Source organism: Haemorhous mexicanus, chromosome 6 (genome assembly GCF_027477595.1).
Source record: "Haemorhous mexicanus isolate bHaeMex1 chromosome 6, bHaeMex1.pri, whole genome shotgun sequence".
Taxonomy (NCBI): Eukaryota; Metazoa; Chordata; class Aves; order Passeriformes; family Fringillidae; genus Haemorhous; species Haemorhous mexicanus.
In genome coordinates this window covers 61,340,857-61,360,179 of record NC_082346.1, presented here as the reverse complement: position 1 = coordinate 61,360,179, position 19,323 = coordinate 61,340,857, and the positions used below count along the sequence as shown (strand labels likewise).

The 19,323-nt window shown below is 49.2% G+C and overlaps 2 pseudogenes; both read left to right on the top strand.

The window, feature by feature from the left end:
* The first annotated feature begins 11,009 nt into the window (after nucleotides 1-11,009).
* LOC132328431 (inositol 1,4,5-trisphosphate receptor-interacting protein-like 1) lies at nucleotides 11,010-12,675 on the top strand (annotated as a pseudogene).
* A 4,335-nt stretch (nucleotides 12,676-17,010) lies between these two features.
* LOC132328375 (inositol 1,4,5-trisphosphate receptor-interacting protein-like 1) lies at nucleotides 17,011-18,792 on the top strand (annotated as a pseudogene).
* Nucleotides 18,793-19,323: the final 531 nt, after the last annotated feature.

Below are 19,323 nucleotides of genomic sequence, written 5' to 3'. Positions count from 1 at the left end.
AAGAGGGGCTCATTAACAGAGCTGTGTTTGTGAGCCCCATAGGCAGTAGCAGAGTAAAAAACCAGCTCATAGTGCCAAGAAAAAGAGAAAAAAATGTGGGATGCAGAGAGAGAGAAGGTTAAATGCTGTGCAGCAGCCCTCTGCCATCAGCAGCAGCAGCTGTGTCATCTCGACAGTCTCCCACCGCATCCACAGTGATGACTGCCATGTGGAGGCCCAGAGAAGCAGAACGCCATTGCAGGGTAGATTGTGGTGATGCACTCCCCCTGCCCCTGGTTGCACCACAGTCTGAGAAACACTCATTAGGCCTTGGCCTTGACAAACTCCATTTGTACTAACCCCCTTTTGAATGTATCAGAAACATTATTTGTTCCCAGGAACTAACAGGTGTCTAATTAGCACCATTTTTTTTAAGGAACAGCCTCGGAAACTTATTTTTCTTTCCTGACTTATTTTTCTTTCCTGACTTTTTCTGACTAAGAACCCAAGTGGAATAATATTTTTGTTGACAAACTTTCAAATAAAGTTACAGAGAAAAGACCTGAATGATGGAAAATTACTATGACTAAAGCCCACTCTGTTGCGTCTGTAAAGCAATCCAAAGTGAGACCTTTTGAGCTCTTGATTGCAGAATATAAGGGACCAATGTGTGTGTCTCTAACACTGATAATTGGATGGTAGTGGAGCCAACCAGGGACTGTTGGTAAGATCCAAGGACTGCTGGTATTAAAATGCTGTGAGGAAGACCAATATTTGGCTGGAAAAGGGGGGCCAGGAGGAAATAATGCAGCACCCTTCTGTGAGAAAGGGCCACAGCACAGTACAGCATAAGCACAAGAATAAGGCCAAGAAGAGGGCATGGACTATAGAGTAGGATTAAGACCCCCAAAAACCATCAAAGCCATCTGACCCATGTCCAGGAAGGCCTGCAAGAAAGGACTGTACATGCTAATTAATTGACATAGAAGGTGGGAAACCTGCCTTTAGGGCAGAGAAACCTGTCAATAAAAAGGTAACCCCCAAGCCTGGGAAGTGCCCTCAGGACCCTGGGCATCTCATACACCAGACAGGCACAGCTGGATTGATGCTGAACCCAGGATTATCCCCTGGATTGGCACTGCAGCCAGGACTGACATTTCATTAACTGGATCAACATTGTAAGCAGGACTGGTGCTCTTTTTTTGTCTCTCTTTTCTTCTTTATCTTTTTCTTTTTCTCTTTCTTTAATTCATCTCTCCCTTTTTAATTCCTCTCTTCCCTTTAACCCTACCCCTTTATCCAAAACCCACTGCCTTGTGCTTATATAGTAGGTCAGGGACTAACATATTGATTTCCAAGCCCAGTGTGTAGTTAGTTAATAAAGTTTTCTGATTGTTTGTGGACCCCATGACTTTTGTTATTCCTTTCAATCACAAGCATTTACAGATCTTTGGCGCTTCCTTCCCCTTGAGGATTGGTTGTCACACTACAGTGGCTACAAAGATGAATTTCATCCTCCTTTCCTCTCATACTGTCACAGCCAGGATGACCATTTTAGATGGACCCAGAAATTATTGCTGGCAGCTCCAGCTGGCCAGGGACCATGCAAGAGGCATCGCTAATATTCCTCCTTGTGTTCACTGGGGTCTGTGTGGAGAAGCTGCCCAACCTTAGATACTCCCTGGGGAAAAGCTGACACATATCTGAGAATGCAGGACATGGAGAAAGCACTGCTCAATTGGCAGGGGGAATTGCTGCCACACCTTTCCTCTAGAGTAAAAGGATACTCATGGAGTCAAACCTGATGTAGCTGTAGAGATCCTGGCCAGGGGCTTGTGGGAGAGAGCGCCGTTACCACTTGGACACCGACTGCCATCCCTTTTCTGAGAGAATCTATTCCCTCTCTGAGCTTCACCCAGTCTCTAATGGATCACTGAGCCAGGATGATGACACTGGTGGATGATGCTATAAGGAATGAAAGAAATCTCTTGATCAGTCACACAAAGTCATACTCATGGTGCACCTCAACTTCTTAGCTGCAAATGGAGACATCTGTCTTGGTTCAGGGCAAATTTGGGAGAGAACCCCTAAAGGGCCCCCCTAGGAAATCGGATTCTACTACTCCTCCCTCAACCGGTCCAGGAGAAAATACTTCTTTGGAGAAAAGTGGAAAAAAACTATTTATTAAACAAGAAAACTTAATATTAAACAATAAAACTCCTTGCTGCTTTAAAGGAGATGACACACTTAGAAAGTCTCGTCTCCAGACTTCAGTTCAGCTCACTCAGTCTCTTATCAGTCCCTCCGGCGCTGGAAATGCCGTGGCCCAGGCCTGGCCCGGCCCACCGAGGCGAGCTGCTGGTGCTCTTATGGTTGTTCAGTCCAGAGCAGGTGTGAACAGGTCCAGAGAAAGGGGAAAAAAGGGAAAAAAAAGCGCAGTCCAGGGAACTTCTTTGCCTCAGCTAGCTAAACTAACTAAAAAGCAAGGAAAAAAAAGTGCTCTGTCCCGCCGTCTGCTCATCCGCAGAAAAAAACACAGTCCAGAAGCAGGAATGTGTAGGAGTGAGTTCAGTGTCTGAAAACAAATTGTGTGCCTCTTCTCTCCTCTTCAATCCTTGGAGCAAATCTTAAAGGTGCAAAACTTACTATTCAGCATAAATGGAATGAGACGATTGGGGATAAAAGCATCATATAGTCAACCTAGGACATTCCACCCCTTATCTCCATATCGTCAGCTTACTACTAAAACTAATATATATATTCTAACTCTATAAACACATACATCAGACATTCAATATACAGCTATACACAGACAATGGTAGTAACATTTAGCAAACAGTGATATTTACACGTAGGTCTCACCTAACAATGAGATCTCTCTGAGGTACACATCGTGTTCTTCTATCTCTTTGCATTATCCACCATGTGGAACCTGGTCTTTGAGCAAAGACAACCCCACGAATGGGTTTGTCTGTACTTGAGGCAGAATTGATCTAAACTGTCTTCTCTAATAAACTTCTGACATGTACTACTGGGACTTTGTCTCCATCTACTCTATGCAAAGGCTCAGATTGGGCAGGGCCTACTCGGTTAGTAGAGCCTCGGGTGTTAACTAGCCAGGTGGCTTTTGCCAGATGCTGCTCTCAGTTTTTGAAAGATCTCCCACCCAATGCTTTCAAAGTTGTTTTCAACAGTCCGTTGTACTTCTCCACTTTCCCTGCAGCTGGTGCATGGTAGGGAATATGGTACACTCACTCAATGCCATGTTCCCTAGCCCAGGTGTTGATAAGGCTGTTCTTGAAATGAGTCCCATTGTCTGACTCGATCTGCTCAGGGGTTTCATGTCTCCACAGGACTTGCTTTTCAAGACCCAGGATGGTGTTCCGGGCAGTAGCATGAGACACAGGGTAGGTTTCTAGCTATCCCGTGGTGGCTTCTACCATGGTCAGCACGTAGTGCTTGCCTTGGCGTGTTTGGGGCAGTGTGATGTAGTCGATCTGTTAGGCTTCCCCATACTTGTACTTGGACCACTGCCCACCATACCACAGGGGCTTTACTCGCTTGGCTTGCTTGATGGCAGCACACGTCTCACAGTCATGAATAACTTGAGAAATACTGTCCATGGTTAGATCTACTCCTCGGTCTCGTGCTCACTTATAGGTGGCATCTCTACTCTGATGACCTGAGGCGTCGTGGGCCCACCGAGCTAGGAATAACTCTCCCTTGTGTTCCCAATCTAGGTCTATCTTTGACACTTCTATCTTTGCAGCCCGGTCTACCTGCTCATTGTTTTGGTGCTCTTCATTAGCTCTGCTCTTGGGGACATGGGCATCTACATGGCGGACCTTCACAGGTAGCTTCTCTACCCTGGTAGCGATGTCTTTCTACTCATCGGCAGCCCAAATCGGTTTTCTTCTACGTTGCCAGTTAGCTTCTTTCTACCTCTCTAGCCATCTCCACAGAGCATTGGCTACTATCTATGAATCAGTGTAAAGGTAGAGCCTTGGCCACTTCTCTCTCTCAGCAATGTCCAGGGCTAGTTGAACGGCCTTGAGCTCTGCAAGTTGGCTTGATCCACTTTCTCCTTCGGTAGCTTGAGTAACCTGTCGTGTGGGGCTCCATACGGCTGCTTTCTACTTTCGTTTCATTCCCACAATGTGACAAGAACCGTCCGTGAAAAGAGCGTAGCGCGTTTCTTCCACTGGCAGTTCATTGTATGGTGGAGCTTCTTCAGCACGTGTCACTTCTTCTTCTTCATCAGCAAGACCAAAGTTTTCACCTTCTGGCCAGTTTGTAATTATTTCTAGAATCTCAGGGCGATTCAGTTTTCCAATATGGGCGCGCTGTGTGATCAGAGCAATCCATTTGCTCCATGTGGCACTGGTGGCATGGTGCATAGAGGGAACCTTTGCTTTGAACATCCACCCCAGTACTGGTAGTCGGGGTGCCAGGAGGAGTTGTGCTTCAGTGCCTATTACCTCTGAGGCAGCTTGGACTCCTTCATAGGCTGCTAAAATTTCCTTCTCTGTTGGGGTATAGTTAGCTTCAGACCCTCTGTAGCTTCGACTCCAAAATCTAAGTGGTCGGCTTCGAGTCTCCCCAGGCACCTTCTGCCAAAGGCTCCAGGACAAGCCATGGTTCCCGGCTGCAGAGTAGAGCACATTCCTCACCTCTGGTCCTGTCCTGACTGGGCCAAGGGCAACTGCATGAGCGATCTCCTGCTTGATCTGGGTGAAGGCTTGTTGCTGCTCAGGGCCCCAGTGGAACTTGTTCTTCTTACGGGTGACCAGGTAGAGGGGGCTCACAATCTGACTGTACTCAGGAATGTGCATTCTCTAAAAGCCTATGGCACCTAGGAAAGCTTGTGTTTCCTTCTTGCTGGATGGTGGAGACATTGCTGTGATCTTGTTGATGACATCAGTGGGAATCTGACGCCGTCCGTCTTGCCACTTCACTCCCAGAAACTGGATCTCTTGAGCAGGTCTCTTGACTTTGCTCTTTTTGATGGCAAAGCCGGCTTTCAGGAGAATCTGGATAATTTCCTTTCCTTTCTCAAACACTTCTGCTGCTGTCTTCCCCCATACAATGATGTCATCAATGTATTGCAGATGTTCTGGAGCCTCACCCTTTTCTAGTACACTCTGGATCAGTCCATGGCAGATGGTGGGACTGTGCTTCTACCCCTGGGGCAATCGGTTCTAGGTATACTGCACTCTCTTCTAGGTGAAAGCAAACTGAGGCCTGCAATCTGCTGCCAGAGGAATGGAGAAAAATGCATTGGCAATGTCAATGGTGGCATACTACTTCGCTGCCTTGGACTCTAGCTCATACTGGAGTTCCAGCATGTCTGGCACAGCAGCGCTCAGTGGTGGAGTCACTTCATTCAATGCACGGTAGTCTACAGTCAATCTCCATTCTCCCTCAGATTTACGCACAGGCCAGATGGGGCTGTTGAAGGGTGAGTGGGTCTTGCTGACCACCCCTTGGCTCTCCAGTTCACGGATCATTTTGTGGATGGGGATTACGGCATCTCGATTCGTCCGATACTGCCGGCGGTGCACTATCGAGGTGGCAATTGGCACCTGTTGCTCTTCTACCTTCAGAAGTCCTACTGCAGATGGGTCTTCTGACAGTCCAGGCAAGGTGTTCAATTGCTTGACGCCCTCTGCCTCTACAGCAGCTATTCTAAATGCTCATCTGAATCCCTTTGGGTCCTTGAAATACCCACTTCGGAGGAAATCTATGCCTAAAATGCATGGGGCCTCTGGGCCAGTCACAATAGGGTGTTTCTTCCACTCATTTCTAGTCAGGCTCACCTCAGCTTCCACCAAAGTGAAATCTTGGGATCCCCCTGTCACACCGGCAATAGAAACAGACTCTGCCCCCACATGTCTCGATGGGATTAATGTACATTGTGCACCAGTGTCGACCAAAGCTTCGTATTCTTGTGGTTCAGATGTGCTAGGCCAACGAATCCACACAGTCCAAAAAACACGGTTTTCCCTAGCCTCTACCTGGCTAGAGGCAGGGCCCCTCTAAGCCTGGTTATCCTTTTTTCTCTGGACATATGTCTTGGAGGTTCCTTCAAGGGCATCAAAAATATTGTCATTATCATCATATATGACAGTTCGGTTACTGGCTACTGGAGCTGCTTCCCTTTTGGAACTTCTTCTCTGAGTCTTCAGTTCACGCACCCGTTGTACCAGAGCAGCAGTAGGTTTTCCATCTCATCTCCTCATGTTTTCTCCACAATCACGCAGGAAGAACCACAGCTCAGCTCGTGGGGTGTACCTTCTCTCTCCATCTGGGGAGCGTCTGCGTTGGGCACCAGAACCTCTGATCTGTACTGCTGAGATTTGAAGAAGGTCTTCCTTAATCTCCTCTCTGAGCTTCTTGTGATTCTCTTCTATCTTATCCTCTAACCTCTGCAGACGTGTTTCCACTGCTGCGATTCTGGCATGTGTCGGGCCATGCACAGCGTCTGCATACGCTCGGAGTTTCTTTGCCATATCCAGCACGGTCTCCTCACCGTCATCTCGCTTCATTATTGCTAGAGCAGAAGCATATTCATGTGGCCCGAGTCGTACAAGTTTTCTCCACATTACAGATGTGCATGGTACCAAGTCTGGATTTACAGTGTTTACATCATCCGAGAAGACAATCTCTGCCACTGCCATTTCCTTCAAGCGTTGGATCTCTTGCTCTATGGTCTTCCACTGTGTTTGCTGCATATAGAGATCGTCTGCACACAGGTATCTTTGTGCAACACTTCCCAGGACCCGTGCCCAGAGGCTGTGAGGGTTAGCCCCCCTCATCATTCCTTGGTCAATGACAGGATCTTGTGACAGGGATTTCAAATGCCTGGCTTCACTGCCATCCAAAACTGTAGCCTCACCTGCAGCATCCCAGAGACGGACTAACCAACTAATTATGGATTCATCAGGTCGCCGGGTATAATCCTTCCTTAGGCCACGAAGGTCCTTCAGGGAATAGGACTCCATATTGGCTTCTGAGGCTGTATCAGTTTCATTAACTTTGGGCTTTTTATCAGTAGTTGGTGGTGAGGGTCCTTCCCCTGGATCATCATCGTCAGTCACTGGCCGATTGGTTTTGCTCGTGTACTTCTTTCCTGCAGCAACTGCCAGTGGCTTAGGCTTACTGTCTGGTTCAGCTCCAGCCTGAGCAGCTGGAGTGTTGGCTGCAGCCTGAGTGATTGGAGTAGCTGCTGCTTTATCTCCCTGCCTGCCTGCCTCTGTCTGCTGCCCTTTAGTATCTAGCAGGGTGCGATAAGCGTAGGCCAGGGCCCAGCTTATTGCAATGAGACTTTTTTCCTTACAGTCACCATGGCATTTCTCTTTCAGGTATTTTCCCACCTCAGCTGGGTTCTGAATTTGTTCACATAGAAAATCTCAGTCTACAGGATCAGAAAATTCTTTCAGGGTTTGGCCCATATTTTCCCATTCTCCACACCACTCATCATTTTTCATGCCTGAGTCTACTTCTGGGTCAGGGGTCTTGTCAGCTCCTCTGGACATCTCAGCCCTCATTCTAGAGAAGCTGCAGACCATATAGAGGAAGCTTACCACATTAAATGCCAGAAACATGGTCTCTTTAACAGTCAGGGGAAACTGAACATTCTCAAAAAGTGACATAACAGATTCAGAGGAGAAGAAGGAAAGGAAAGGCTGGAAAGTCTCATTCCCTGCTCTTCCTCTAACAAACTGGGTGCAATTACTAATAAATTCCCAAAACATACTGCTGGAACTAGGACGCGGGGTAGGACGAAGAAACCATACACCATACATATTGTAAGCAGACTCCAGCAATCTGTGCCTCTGTACTGTGAAACTTACGTCTTAGGGACAGTAATCTTAGTGACCAGAAAGGTACTGAAACTTCAAAAAGGCTTATAGACCAGAACCACATGAAGGCCTCCACCCCAAGAGATATTATGAAATCAAGCAACATGGCTACTGACTGCTTTAACTCACTACAGAGCAAGCACAACCAACATGCAATCAATAATGTTTTTTTCCACTTTCTCGAGCCGCACGTTGGGCGCCAATTGATGTGTTTGTCTTGGTTCAGGGCAAATTTGGGAGAGAACCCCTAAAGGGCCCCCCTAGGAAATCGGATTCTACTACTCCTCCCCCAACCGGTCCAGGAGAAAATACTTCCTTGGAGAAAAGTGGAAAAAAACTATTTATTAAACAAGAAAACTTAATATTAAACAATAAAACCCCTTGCTGCTCCAAAGGAGATGACACACCCAGAAAGTCCCGTCCCCAGACTCCAGTTCAGCTCACTCAGTCCCTTATCAGTCCCTCCGGCGCTGGAAATGCCGTGGCCCAGGCCCGGCCCGGCCCACCGAGGCGAGCTGCTGGTGCTCTTATGGTTGTTCAGTCCAGAGCAGGTGTGAACAGGTCCAGAGAAAGGGGAAAAAAGGGAAAAAAAAGCGCAGTCCAGGGAACTTCTTTGCCTCAGCTAGCTAAACTAACTAAAAAGCAAGGAAAAAAAAGTGCTCTGTCCCGCCGTCTGCTCATCCGCAGAAAAAAACACAGTCCAGAAGCAGGAATGTGTAGGAGTGAGTTCAGTGTCTGAAAACAAACTGCGCGCCTCCTCTCCCCCCCTCAATCCTTGGAGCAAATCTTAAAGATGCAAAACTTACTATTCAGCATAAATGGAATGAGACGATTGGGGATAAAAGCATCATATAGTCAACCTAGGACAACATCACAGAGAAGAGCTGAACAAGCCCAAAAAATTCCTGAAGTCCGCATTGAAAATAGCTTTTGGACATGGGTACTGTAGGAACCAACAAGGAAAAGTGCCCTCCTAGACCTGTTGTTCGTCCATAGAAATGCTCTTGTGGGTGAAGTGGTGATTGGTGCTGTCTTGGCCACAGTAATCAAGAAATGCTTGAGTAAAAAATCTTAAGTGTTATGGAAAAAACTGTCCACGGAGCTACTCCCGAGCGTTCTGGGAGAGCAAGCTCAAGGAACTAATTAATAAGAGCCCCTGACCATGTAGTTTCAAGGGTATTGATGTCCACAAATGCTAGTCCTTTTTATTAAAAATGTTTCAATAAGAGCACAAGTCTGATGAAAGGCTGAGGGAGGTGGGGTGCGGAGGCTGGTAGGCCAACAAGGAAAGAATCCACTGTCCTCCCCTAGAGGGAAAACCCCTTAAGCCATAACCACCTCTTAGGGCGAGGAAAAAGGCTTCTCCCAGCACGCCTTATTGTGACATGTAGATTCAATGTATCCCATTGGCCCTTCCCCCTCGCTACACCCCTGTGCCCTCATCCCATTGGCCCTAGTGCTCTGTCCCACCTCTCAAGATCCCTCTATAAATCCTTGCTTTCTGTGCCTGAGCAGCTCCTTTTCCCTGAACCATTTCAAGGAAGAAGCCCAATAAAGGCTCTCCTTGGAACTCAACACAAAGACCCTACCTCTTCTTCTGCGCCACTCGGATCATAAAAGAGCTGAAATCACCCAGCGTGAGCACAGTCAGCGAGGTGCCTTTTTTAAGTGGCTTCTTTGGGAAGGTCACGGCACTCTGAACACCACCCACTGCAACAGTGGGGATGTTTAGCAAAGAGAAAAAGTGTCTCAGAGGGGACCTTATGGTTCTCTACAGCTCCCTGAAGGGAGGCTGTAGCCAGGTGGGGGTTGATTTATTCTCCCAGGTGTGGCAGGGCATCTCATTCCGCTCCAGAGCTGATCTGTGGTTTGTTAACTGCTCAGGTAATTCAAACAGGACCAACAGTCTTGTAGTGAGTTCTTTTGGTGCCATGGGGATATCAGTGGGCTGGCATATCCCAACTGCCAATAACATCTTACTGTTGAAGAGAGATCTGGAAAGAGAAGCTGGATTTCTGACAGGCACCTCACTTCATAAAAGCCTTACCGAACTTTCATGAAGCTGACATTTTCTCTACAGTTCTCTGGAAATGTGTGGTGTTTCTCCTGTGGACAAGGACACTTGTTTTGCAATTACTGCCGTGGAGGTTTAGTGAAAGAAATCCACATTATTATCATCATCACTGTGGTGTGTAAAATTTGACTCCTGCTCAATGCTGTTTCTTTGACAAGCTTTAATAGAGATACCTTCATGTTGTACATTGTTTGTTATGCTGTAATCTACTTCTAGTTCCTTTTTGTTTTATACTGAGTAATAGGTAACTCTGACAGAGATTGTTTATCTATTATCTCCTGTCTGTTTAATAAATAAGTCATTTTATAAATAGATTTGATCTTTAGAACATGTGGGCCAGAAAGATTTCTTAAATATGAGCTGTTGACAAAATCATAGGCTTAGAAGGGGCTTGTCTGAAGATTCCACTTGTCCAGTGACACAAGGAAACAGGCAATAAGATCAAGGAAAATGACCTCACATTGCATCACATGTAGATATTTAGATAGGATCTCAGAAAAAATGCTTTCATGAAAACTAATATCAAGCTTGGGAACAGGCTGCCTAGGGAAATAGCTGAGTCACCCCCCTTGGAGGGATTAAAAAGGCTTGGAATATTTCGGGACTCAGTTTGTTAATGGAGTAGGCAGTATTAAGTTTGCAGCTGCACTGTGTGATCATCAGGGACATTTCAATCTCACTGACTCTGAGATTTCAGTGTAGCTCAACCAGTGAGGAGTCAAAGCTTAGACTCAGTGATCCTCAAGGGTGCCTTCCAACAGGGATATTTATGAGATTGCCAATGAAGGGCAGATGAAAATAAATCCAAAAGAAAGAACACTGGGAATCCTTTGAAGAAGCTTCACTCAAGGGCCACGCTGAGTGCCTGAGCCAGGGTAGGGATAAAGGGTGGGGTTGGCTGGGTTGTGACATGCTGTGACACGTGTGACATCACGGGGGACGTGTCACAATGGAGGCAGCCATAAAAGGCCCCAGCAGGTAACGCTGGCCTTGCATTGCTCTGGCAAGCGGTGAGTGCACACGTGGCGGGGAGGCTGGCCTGGAATCAAGGCTGGGGCTGAAATGCTGCACGTGGGGCTGGGTTCTCCTTCTGCATGTAGGGACAGCCTCTCATGGGAGAGCCTTGGGCAGGCCACAGGGCTTCTGCTGCTGCTGCTGCTGGGGCCAGCTGTGTGGGGCCCTGTCCTTCCTGTCCTCAGATCCCTGAGGATTCCCATCCCTGCTTCGCCCACTGGTAGCTGCCTCCCTCAAAGCACCACTCACGGCCTTCTCTCAATCCTCCTGCAGACTATGAATTCCATAGTATTCCTTTTCTTGCTCTTGCAAAGCCTCATCCAGTACCCACAGCCCGTGGATGATGTTTGGGATGAGGAAACATATCTGCACATGAAGGCGCATGCAGAGCAGCAGGAACTGGAAAGGCTTTGGCTGGAGTGGGAGATGGAGCAGCTGGCCCCAGAGCAGAGTGGAGTGGGGAAGTACTTGGAGCTCTTAGCTGTTGCTCTGCTTCTAGTCCTTGTCTTGGTCCTATGGTTTATGGAGTGCAAAAGGAGCATGAGGAGAGAGGAGGCTGAAGAAGAAAGTGTGAATGCAAATGAAGATGATGGTGGAAATGAAGCAGATGATCGTGTTCAAGAGAACATAGGAAGGATGTTAGTGGAGCGCATACAGTGGCCTGTACAGGACCTGCAGGCAGGCTGTGAGTGGACAATAGACCTGATGGACAATTATACGGTTTATTTTGGACATGTCCTGTCAAACAGTTTCTACCCAGTCCTGCAACGAGCCATCGGGGTGGGCAGTGCTTTTGAAGGCTGGAGTCCCCGTGAGCAGGATGTCGTGTACTGCGTGCTCATACCCATGACTCCTCCCCGAGGCCACAGCTTCCACCTGGAGCTGGACAGTGCAGGGCAGAGGCAGGTGAGGAACTTCCGTGTCCGTGTGCAGCTGGAGTGCACCTGCACGAGGGAGCAGCAGGCTGAGGACATGCTGTGCTTCCTGCACCACCCTGAGGAGGAGCTGAGGAGGAATCAGGATCCCAGCCTCCTGGACACTCTGTGCACCGGCTCCTACCTTGACGTGCAGAAAACTGCTCGCTGGTTCTACCAGCTGGTGAGAGCAATCTGGCCAGCTTTGCCTCAGTCACACAACTGGCATTTAGTGCTGCTGCCCTCCACACGCTCCTGCCAATTCAAAGTGACCAACAGAGAAGCAAGCTTCAGGATTGAGGTGCTGTTTGGGGTGCGGAGAGGTGACTCTGACATCTTTGTGAGCAGCCAGCCAGGATATGCTGGAACCCCAAGCACTCTGTGGCCAGAGACCTACCATGTGGCAGAGATGAAGTTCTTCAAGCATATTGCCAGGCAGGCCCCCCCTGACAGCTTGCACCTGAGATGCCTGCAGCTCTTCTCCCGTCTTCAGCTGGGCACAGGGTTTTCCACCTATACACTGAAGACCATTGTCATGCACCTCCTGAACACCATTCCTGTGTCACAGTGGTGCAGGAGACATTTCCTGAGGCGACTGATGGATATAAGTGAGACACTGCTCTTATCCCTGGAAGCAAAACGCCTCAACCACTTCATTGTGGGCAACCAGAGGCTTCCTGAGGAGATCGGTTTGCCCCCAGATGTTCAAACAACTGAGCCACCCAACCTTTTCCATCGCCTGGTGATGGATCCAGTTGCTTGCTCCCAGGGGAGAGGCGAGTACTTGGATCTGCAACGTCGGCTTGTAGCAATCCTTAAACCTGACGATTGAAAAAGATTCTCCTGCAGAGAGCCGTGCTTGTGCTGCTCACAGCTGGCAGAAGAGATCCACCTCCTATTAAAAATTTGGTGCTTTAAGGAGAAGAGCTTTTGTGCAAAGGCACTGGCGAAGGTCCCACAGCCTCTCCTGCCGCCTCAGCAGGTGGAGGGCCATGGGAGGGTATGTTCTACCTACTTGTATCATCTAATTTTCCAAAAGAAGTCAACCAGATCAACATAAAGCCATGCAAGCATTTCCTCCATCCTAAGAATGCACATGAAGAGAGCACATGCTGTACATGAAGGGCCAAAGTCACCAAACCCCACCTGCAAGATGCAGTTGTTCCCTGCCTTTGAGAAGGGCCAAAAATTGGAGTAAGAAAGAAAAGGGAATGTGGGAATGTAAAAGAAAAAAAGAAACAGGGCAAAAAGGACCAAGAGGAAAAATTAGCAATGCTTGCCTGGCATGAGTCAATGGATGGAGTCTCTCCTTGGCCCTGGAAGGAAAACCTTCATGGAACCTTTGGACCAACTGCATTAGAGATCACCCAAAATTTTGTATATATAAGAATCTAGATTTTTATTTCATAGATATTTATGTCATGTGTACAAATTATATACTCGTAAGTTTTTAAATTTTCATATATGACAGTAAAACAAAATTCTCATAGAAATAATATCAAAAATATTAAAAATGTTAATATTATATCATGGTAAGAAAGAATTCTAAAGAGTTGAATATGTGATTGTGTTAAAGTAATAACTGTAGAGCACATTTTAGTATCACTATCTATTCTGAAACATATTAATATTGTTAGTGCATTTGTGTCTGGAAGGTCTCTCATAAAATAGATAAAATTATTACTTATAAAACATACATATTATATACACTATATACGTTATATTTTAATAAAGCTATATAATATATATTATATACCATATGTATATATTACATATATGATATAATTTTTATGTACAAGTAAAGCCTTATCTAGTGTCGCTATATGTTGCAACCCATTTTCATGCTCTATAGTTAGCGCATTTACAAGGGGTGAGCTGAAAAACCTTTGCTCTTGCTTCAATAAAATGCACTTTTACAGAATGTGGAGCGTGCTAGACTTCATTGATCGCAGCCAGGCCTATAGTAGTGGTAAATGTCACACACTGTGAATCTGGGATCTTGAATAGAACTCCTTGAACTCAGCCAAACTGAGAGTGCTGAATTGGCTCTAAGCAGAAATTAGGCCGAGCTGCCCCCAGCCCCTCTGATCACAGAATCCCAGAATGCCTTGGCTTGGAGGGGTCCTTAGAAATTGTCTTGTTCCAGCCCTGCTGCCAAGGGCAGGGACACCTTCCGCTAGGCCAGGCTGCCCCAAGGCCCATCCAAGCTGGCCTGGAACATGGCCAGGGATGGGGCAGCCACAGCTCCTGTGGGCAGCGTGGGCCAGGACTCAGCAGCCTCCAAGGCCAGAATTCCTTGCCCATCTCCAGCCTAAGGCCGCCCTGTGTCAGAGGGAAGCCACTGCCCTGGCGCTGTCCCTCCAGACTCTTGCCAACAGCCCCTCTGCAGGTCTCTGCTGGCTCCCGGGCAGGGACTGAAAGGCCGCAGGAAGGTGCCCCTGGAGAAGGCCTTGGAGAGCGCTGGGGCCAGGAGAGCTGCCATGAGGGCAGCAAGCAGGGTTCAGCCTGTCCGTCCGTGCGGGAGGACACAGGGCGGGCGCTGAGGCCCTGCCAGCTGGAGCTGGGAGCTCTGCAGGGCGGCCGGCAGAGAGCCCTGGGCTCCCGCAGCTCTGCAGCCCTCACGGCTGAGGCAGCTGCCCGGGCACAGCCGGCTGGGGACACGCGGCCAGCCCGGGGCCACCCGCAGGGGGAGCCTGCTCGGGGCCAGCCCAGGCCGCAGCAGGGAGCAGCCCATGGGGCTGTGCCCGGGCAGGGAACGGCTCTGCCCGGGGACAGGGCTCCGGGAGCAGGGCTGCAGGGCCGGCAATGCGGGCACAGAGACAGGGGGACACATGCCTGCAGCCACGGTCAAGATCATACAGGAACCTTCTCACTCTCTGCAGCTCCCACACAGGAGGGTGGGACTGGTGCAGGTCAGCCTCTGCTCCCAGGAAACAAGGGAGAGGACAGGAGGAAATGGCCTCAAGGTCTGCCAGGGGAGAATTAGATTTGATATTAGGGAAAGATTTCTCCTTTGAAAGTGCTGTCAAACAGGGGCACCAGCTGCATGTGGAATTAGTGCAATGATCATTGCTTGTGGCCATTCAGCAACATGTGGGGTGGCACTTGGGTACATGGTTTCCAGGGGAACTTGTCAGTGTCATGCTTGTGTCCTTTGAATTGATGGCAGGAGCAGTTCAGGGTGGGACACAGCCCAGATGCTGGCAGTTGTGAGCTGACTCATTCCATACAGATGAGCCTTCCACCATGGCTGGCACTGGGGCTGGCAGCTGAGCCACTGAACACATGCCACCTTGCCCTACTGCAGAAGACTTGAAGGCTCAAGCTGGGGCAGGGCAGGGGAGGGGGGTGGGTGGCTCTCCTGGCTCCTGAGTTCAAGGAGAGAGTAGAGAAACCCTGTTACCCATCAGTCCCTTGAACTCACACATCCTAACCAGGGAAAGAGAGGAGTAAAAGGCACAATTTTGAGTTCCATCTAGGCAGCACGGAGAGTGGACCACTCAAATCCAGGTGTACAATATGGCAAATGTGACACATTTTCCTGTGGGAGGAAAAAGCTCCAAACGAAACACAGCAAAGACCCTAAACCCAAACAGTAAGGTTTGAATTTTCTGTTATTGATGGCTTAGAGTAGCAGCTGTGCAGTGCTGATTGTGTCTTCTCTGGACACTCATCATCTATGCTTGTCTCAGGGGTCTCCAAAGCCAGGTGATCATTTCTTCCTGCACCAGCCTGGGCTGAGACCAAGCAGCCCTGGGGTGCCCAGGGCTGTTAGCAGGAGAGCTGGTGAAAGTCACCGCCAGCCACGAAGCCTTCCACTCCAAGGCTCCAGAGACACGAGGACAGAAAGCTGTAGCCTAAGCTGGATTGCACTTGCACCTTTGTTGGCCTTGTCTGTCCTCTGGCATCCTTCAGGCTGGGCAGTGTAAATCTGAGCTGCTTTCACAGGGAATTCAGGGTTTGCCCAAACTGGGGCCTTGCTGAAGGCAAAGGCCACGGAAGGGCTCTCCCTTGTGCTGCCCGTGCCATGGAAGGCCCCAGAGCTAGAGGGCATTTCTTGGCTGCTGAGATTCCCTCTTGACACTCTGGCCTTGCAGGTTAGCAAAATCCACATGGACATGCAGAGACATTGCAGCACTGACTTTCACTCCAACCCTTCCAATTCTCTCCAAGGAAAATTATGACTTTTCCTCCTGCTTGGAAGGGCATGGATTCCCTTGGCTGATGTATTTGGCACAAAGATTCTCCTCACATGGAGCCCCTTCTGTGCAACCTGCAACTCTTCTGCACATCCAGAACCCATTTTGTCCCACTGGATCATGGGAAGTACAGTGCACAAGCACCACCTTTCTCTCCTCTGCCAGGAGCTGGTTTCACAGCTCAAATGCCTGACATGATGCCAATGGCCCCAGAAGAGAGGTTGTAGCTAAGTGGGGATCATTATATCAGCCCAGGGAACAAACAATATGAGCAGAGGAAAATGACCTCAAGTTGCACCAGGAGAGGTTTCGATTGGATCTCTAGGAAATATCCCCTCAACCAAAAGGATGTCACTCTTGGGAACAGGCTGCCTAGGGAAATGGCTCTGAGGGACCACCCTCAGAGAGGTTTCAAAGTCTTGTGGATGTGGCATTTGGGGACCTGGCTGATTGGCACAGTAGGCAGTGTTAAGTTTGCAGTTGCACTGTGTGATCTTCAGGGCCTTTTTCAACCACACTGATGCTGAGATTTCAGCGTAGCTCAACCAGGGAGGAGTCAAAGCTTAGACTCAAAGATCCTCAAGGGTGCCTTCCAAGAGGGATATCTAGGAGATTGCTAGTGAAAGGCAGATGAAAATAATCACAAAAAGAGATCAATGGGTGTCCTTTGGAAAAGCTTCACTCAATGGCAGCCCTAAGCAGTACACCAGGGCCACTCTGAGTGCCTGAGCCAGGAGGTGGCTCAGGGGAAAAAGGGTGGGGTTGGCTGGGTTGTGACATGCTGTGACACGTGTGACATCACGGGGGACGTGTCACAATGGAGGCAGCCATAAAAGGCCCCAGCAGGTAACGCTGGCCCTGCATTGCTCTGGCAAGCGGTGAGTGCACACGTGGTGGGGAGGTTGGGCTGGGAACAAGGGCTGGGGCTGAAATGCTGCACCTGGGGCTGGGTGCACCTGTCCCTCTGCATGTAGGGACAACCCCTCATGGGAGAGCCTTGGGCAGGCCACAGTGCAGGAGATGCTTCTGCTGCTGCTGCTGGGGGAGCAGTACAGCCCTTGCTGCCTGCACGCTGTCTGTGGCCCTGTCCTTCCAGCCCTCAGATCCCTGGTATTCCCATCCCTGCTGCTGTTATTCCCATCCCTGCTGCCCTCATTGTCATCTCCCTCTCTACTGGCCCCATTTAAGCCTGCTCTTCATCCTCCTGCAGACCATGGATGCCAGAACATTCTTTTTCATGCTCCTGGAAAGCCTCATCCAGTACGTACAGCCTGTGGGTGATGTTTTGGATGAGGAAAAACATCTGCACATGGAGCTGCGTGCAAAGCGCTTGGAGCGGAAGAGAATTCGGCTGGAGCAGCAGGTGGAGCAGCTCACCCTGAAGCAGAGTGGAGGGGCCTGGGGAGACCTGCTCTGCTTTGTTTTGCAGCCCTGGCAGGTCTGGGCTGTTGCTGGGCTCCTCATCGTCCTCTTGGGACTGTATTTTTCCTGGAGGAAAAGGAGCGATGAGGCAGAGGACAGCAGCGAGGGAGATGAAGACCATATTTCTGACAATTATCTGAGATGGCTTCTAGACGAGCGCATCCAGTGGCCAGTACAGGACCTGCAGAGAGGCTGCGAGTGGACAACAGACCTCATGGACAATTATACGGTTTATTTTGGACGCGTCCTGTCAAACAGTTTCTACCCAGTCCTGCAACGAGCCATCGGGGTGGGCAGTGCCTTTGAAGGCTGGAGTCCCCGTGAGCAGGATGTCGTGTACTGCATGCTCATACCCATGACTCCTCCCCGAGGCCACAGCTTCCACCTGGAGCTGGACAGTGCAGGGCAGAGGCAGGTGAGGAACTTCCGAGTCCGTGTGCAGCTGGAGTGCACCTGCACGAGGGAGCAGCAGGCTGAGGACATGCTGTGCTTCCTGCACCACCCTGAGGAGGAGCTGAGGAGGAATCAGGATCCCAGCCTCCTGGACACCCTGTGCACCGGCTCCTACCTCGACGTGCAGAAAACTGCCCGCTGGTTCTACCAGCTGGTGAGAGCAATCTGGCCAGCTTTGCCTCAGTCACACAACTGGCATTTAGTGCTGCTGCCCTCCACACGCTCCTGCCAATTCAAAGTGACCAACAGAGAAGCAAGCTTCAGGATTGAGGTGCTGTTTGGGGTGCGGAGAGGTGACTCTGACATCTTTGTGAGCAGCCAGCCAGGATATGCTGGAACCCCAAGCACTCTGTGGCCAGAGACCTACCATGTGGCAGAGATGAAGTTCTTCAAGCACATTGCCAGGCAGGCCCCCCCTGACAGCTTGCACCTCAAATGCCTGCAGCTCTTCTCCCGTCTTCAGCTGGGCACAGGCTTTTCCACCTATACAATGAAGACCATTGTCATGCACCTCCTGAACACCATTCCCGTGTCACGATGGCACAGGAGGTATTTTTTTCGTCGCCTGCGAGATATCAATGTAAATCTGCGCTGCTGCCTGGAGGAGAAATGCCTTAAGCACTTTATCATAGGCAACAAGAGATTGCCTCAGGAGATCAGCTTGCCTCTGGACGTTGCATCAGCTCAGCCACCCAATCTCTTCCATCATCTGGCATGGTATCCAGTTGCCCACTCCCAGGCGATGAATGAGTACCAGGATCTTCGGCGTCGGCTCGCAAGTGTGCTGCTCAATGGCTGCTGAAAGAGGGGCTCATTAACAGAGCTGTGTTTGTGAGCCTCATAGGCAGTAGCAGAGTAGAAAACCAGCTCATAGTGCCAAGAAAAAGAGAAAAGAATGTGGGATGCAGAGAGAGAGAAAGTTAAATGCCGTGCAGCAGCCCTCTGCCATCAGCAGCAGCAGCTGTGTCATCTCGACAGTCTCCCACCGCATCCACAGTGATGACTGCCATGTGGAGGCCCAGAGAAGCAGAACGCCATTGCAGGGTAGATTGTGGTGATGCACTCCCCCTGCCCCTGGTTGCACCACAGTCTGAGAAACACTCATTAGGCCTTGGCCTTGACAAACTCCATTTGTACTAACCCCCTTTTGAATGTATCAGAAACATTATTTGTTCCCAGGAACTAACAGGTGTCTAATTAGCACCATTTTTTTTAAGGAACAGCCTTGGAAACTTATTTTTCTTTCCTGACTTATTTTTCTTTCCTGACTTTTTCTGACTAAGAACCCAAGTGGAATAATATTTTTGTTGACAAACTTTCAAATAAAGTTACAGAGAAAAGACCTGAATGATGGAAAATTACTATGACTAAAGCCCACTCTGTTGCGTCTGTAAAGCAATCCAAAG